The sequence below is a fragment of the Eleginops maclovinus genome, chromosome 23 (assembly GCF_036324505.1).
Source record: "Eleginops maclovinus isolate JMC-PN-2008 ecotype Puerto Natales chromosome 23, JC_Emac_rtc_rv5, whole genome shotgun sequence".
NCBI classification, from domain to species: Eukaryota; Metazoa; Chordata; class Actinopteri; order Perciformes; family Eleginopidae; genus Eleginops; species Eleginops maclovinus.
The window spans coordinates 1,642,501-1,647,500 of NC_086371.1; positions in this window are offsets into that span (position 1 = coordinate 1,642,501).

Consider the following 5,000-nt stretch of genomic DNA (forward strand, 5'->3'; position numbering starts at 1 on the left):
TGTCTCCATACTCCTACTGCCTTCGCCTCTGCCATTTGTTTTAAATGTCCCCCAAATCATCTTCTTCTTCAAAATTCTCACTTCGTGTCTCTGGTTTGGTTTTCTTTAGAGTTTCTTTTCAAAATCTCCCTTTTCTTCAAATTAAGATTTTGATCTCAGAATTCTGACTTAGTTTCAAATTTTCGTTTTTCAATTTTCAGGGTTTTTTTCTCCAAATTTGACTCTTTTTCAAAATGACTATTTCATCTAAAAAACATTAAAAAAAAAAAAATACTATTTTGTTGAAAAAAATGATTTTCTTTTCAAAATTCTCACTTTTTTTTTTACAAGAAATCTCACTTTTGTTTTGCCTTTTTTTTACAATTCAAAACAGGTTACCTACTTTGTGTTTACAGGTAACTACTACATAACTCAGATTACAGGTGTTGATTGTATTTGTCTTCATGCAGTGTTCCTGCTTTATAGAGATGAGTAATTAAGTGGCAGTTGTAGAGCAAGGTCTACCACTTAGCACTGACACACACACACACACGGTCTGAAGGATGTCCTGTGTTGTCCAGTGTGATGAGTACACAGCGTCTAACAGCTGCTCTCTCGCAGTGAAACCCTGAGCTGTTCTTGGGAGGAGAGACATTTGTTAGCACAAATTATTAACTCCCCTCTGCCGGTTAAATACAGCTGTCAGGGACACACCGCCACAGTCTTATATCTCCTTTTTAAATATGGACAAGCCCCTCCTGCGTGTACAACTTTTTGGATATTAAAACACTCGACGCACACACATGAAACAGTGAGTAAAGCTGTTATGTAATTCCCGCTGTCTACTCGGCTTAAGCACAGGAAGCTTTTGACTAATAGCCATATGTTGCTCCGAGTACGATGAGGCATGCTAACAGAGGAAAGCACTCTGCGGCTGCTTGCAGGGGAAATATCATAGGAAAAACACATTTCCTCCTGACCGAAAACACGGAAAGCTCTCTGTCATCTGGTAAGGTAAAACGAAAAAGATGGCGTGATTTCCGTTGATGCTGATGACACATGACGGATGATGTGGACTCTCATTAAATGCCGCTGTTGAGGTGCCCTTGAGCAGTGTGTTCAGCTCTCGTGAAACATACTGTATACGAAGCAGTTCTTTTTACATCCACAACAACATCATAATAACGTCGTGTCAGTCGGCAGCACAGATTACCTTCAAACACAACACAGGGCCTCATCTGTCGGCTCATGCGAGCGAAAACATCTATTTCTGTTTACATTTGTCCCTCTGATGGTTCCAGGATGATTCACAGTGACAGCACACTCAGTTCGGACACAGTTTATTCTTCTGCTTGATTGTAAAAAAAGGTCTTTTACTGCATTAAACAAAAGGGTTAAAGCTGGGGTTGATATTTCTTTACATGTAAACAAAGGACTACATGCCTGAGTGTAATGTAAGTGGGTCGAGATGTTTTTTTACATCAGTGTTCTCATTAGCATTTAAAGCTACAGACACAGAATCAGCACTTTAGGAACAGGGCTGAAACAGAGGGGGTTATGGGGCAATGATCTGTTTGGTGTTTCAACCAATCAGAGGCTCTGTATATATCTGAGACCTGGAATATACTGCTGAAAGAGAGTATGATAGGGGTAAGGGTTTTATTGCTTTAAAGCATTTTGAATATATCTAATGTTCTGTATGTTTACGTTAACAGTGGATTAAATGCCTAAATGTAACCTAAAGTCTCTTTTAGCTTATTGTTTGTTTGTTAGCGCAGGAGTTATTGCACCATGAAATTATGTTTGGCTATTTTCTGGATGAAATACATTGTCAAATCAAAGTGTAGCTCTAAAATCTCAAATACATAAAACACCCTTCTTGTTGGGATATGTGTTTCATGTAAATGAGAGTTATTTAATCATTAAATTGATGCCATTACACCTTTATACTGTAAAGCTGTTATTGCATCAATAGTACACATTCATTTACCCCTGTTACACCCTTATTATTCCCACGTGACACTGTTATAAGACCTATATTACACTGTTATTACACACATTTTACACTTACAAATAAATAAATAAATGCACCCCCTAGAATACAGAAACCACCGAAGGGTTAACCTCAAAGGAACAAGCTGAGGCAGCGAAAGCATAAAGCGAGAAGAAGTGATTTACAGGAGGGATAGATGTGAGTTTACTGAGCAGATTGGTTTTCTCTCTTCCTTATCAATACACTTTACAGAGGATTACACCGCAATCATTCCTGCCAAGAGTGTTCCCAGTTAGACTTTCCTCTGACGGCGACCTGTCTGCTGGAAAATTGTACATCGCACAAGCAGCTGTCTGCAGCAGAGTAGCAGAACGCACCGCTGGCCTCTCAAAGCCCGAGAGAGACATCGAGATGGACAGTTCTTCTTCTTCCTCTTCCTCCACTGTGAAACCCAGGAGAGACAGGAAGGACTCAGAGTGGGGGAGGGCAGGAATCAACCTCAAAAGACATGCATATAATTCATGTAAACTGTGTTGTAGAAATGCTAATTGAATTCCTCTCGCTGAGCAGATCTGTTGAATAACAATATGTTTAAGGTATTAGCAAACATGAACCATCTTCCAGGCCGGAAACAATGTGAATGTTGGACGTGTCACGATAGTCCCTTTGCAGCCTCCATGGCATATTCATGAGATGTTGAGGGTGAAGGAACCAGTGAAGCGTGAAGTCCAACCAGTAAAGCAGGAACAATGACGAGACCATACAAAACACACAAAGCTGTACCACTAGAGACGGAGCTTTTGTACGAATATGTAACAAGATGTCTGTAGTCCTTTGTCTCTGAAATGTTACACTTTGGAGACAAAAGTGGTAAGAAAGTTAGGTTAAACTACAAAAATCTGACAAATCCATTGCTGTCAAAGTTGTCCCAGTAGTTAGTCTGGAAATGGACACAAAAGATGCTCCAAGTTGAGTTTTTGTTTGGTCATTGCTCAATATAACACAGCAAGTACTGACATGACTGTTTTCCAAATGCTGTAGTCGACTAATTCTTTAAGTTAGAGGGACAATTCTGACATTAAATGCAATGAAAAGATCAATTGGTATCTATAACCATTGATATCCAATGGAACCTTCCATGAAGAGGCCCTCCAATGTTAGGCCAATTTGGTCATAAATGGCCCAAATGGCTAAAAAAGAGATTTATTTATTATATATTACAGGATTAATAGTCCAGTCGCCCTTGACGTACCCCAAAGACGACAGATTAAGTTCATTTTTACTGAATATTTACAGCCTTGGAACTTTGTCAGATACTGTGCAGGTTTCTCGTCCTCTGGGGCTTTATAGCCACCGTGTCCCTGCAAGGTTTATAGACTGCTTATGTGCAACAGCAGGTGTGTGTTGTGCCAGCAACATGAGGCCTCGGATGACATCGTTAATGAAGTCATCAGGTAGGTTTGTTAGGTTTTCTGTTGCAATAAAGTAAGCCTGTAGAAACTCCACGGATTGAACTTTTGTTAGCACATGGGGAAGGTCAGGGAAAGGTCTTGGTTAAATATTGAATGAGTCAGGAGTGACTTAAAGCTCAAGACATGTTTACTTTTTAAATAATTAATTAAAGACGGTAATGAGTGAGACGCTGCCTTAAGGGAGGAAGTTCAAGTGTCTCAGGTTCCAGTTTATGAGAAACGGTGAAATGACGGGTTTAACAGTCCATCAACGTACAAATCAGAGCTGGAGGTCAGAGAAATCAAGGACAGGAAGTAAACAATAAAGGGAAGCAGCAGAGAATACAGACAGGAAGTAAACACTAAAGGGAACAGCAGAGAAGACAGACAGGAAGTAAACACTAAAGGGAACAGCAGAGAATACTGACAGGAAGTAAACAATAAAGGGAACAGCAGAAGAAGACAGACAGGAAGTAAACACTGAAGGGAACAGCAGAAGAAGACAGACAGGAAGTAAACACTAAAGGGAACAGCAGAGAACACAGACAGGAAGTAAACACTAAAGGGAACAGCAGAAGAAGACAGACAGGAAGTAAACACTAAAGGGAACAGCAGAGAAGACAGACAGGAAGTAAACACTAAAGGGAACAGCAGAGACGACAGACAGGAAGTAAACACTTAAGGAAACAGCAGAAGAAGACAGACAGGAAGTAAACACTAAAGGGAACAGCAGAAGAAGACAGACAGGAAGTAAACACTAAAGGGAACAGCAGAAGAAGACAGACAGGAAGTAAACACTAAAGGGAACAGCAGAAGAAGACAGACAGGAAGTAAACACTAAAGGGAACAGCAGAAGAAGACAGACAGGAAGTAAACACTAAAGGAAACAGCAGAAGAAGACAGACAGGAAGTAAACACTAAAGGGAACAGCAGAAGAAGACAGACAGGAAGTAAACACTAAAGGGATTTTTTGCAAGCCGCCTTAGAGGCGATTTTATTCATTATTTTTGGGTAATCTAATTGTCTGCCTCTTAAGAATGAGAGAGCTTGGCATGCAGAAGGAGAGAGGGGAAAAACACCGTATGGAGTCTGTAGTTTTTCTTGTCTCGGCCTAAGGAAGATTCTGTGACAGCCACCAGTATTAAATGTCTCTTTTTCAGAGCTTTTTATGCATGGATTACTGTCAAGACGTAAAGAATATTCAAACAAAAGGACAAAGACAGGGTGGCTAATGTTTGTTAGGAAAATGTTTTAAGTGATGCTATACTCAAAATGTGCCTCCTCATTTGTTTGCCACACAGCGAGCGATCGACAGAACGGCGGAGCAGAGACGCTTTGCTCGGAGCTGACAAACGAGGACGCCTCCCAGTAACACTGTGACATCTGCTGCGCTGTAAAATCCTGTTATTGCTCTCTTTTTACGGCGCTGGATTTGCTTTTCAGAGCGCATAAAGCGAGCAATAGAGGGCTGACAACATCAAGGGTACCGGGGAGCAGGACGGAGGGGGATGTGATAGCACACAAGGACACATTGTTGAAAATCCCTCCGAACATCTTACACCTCCAAGGGATTTCAC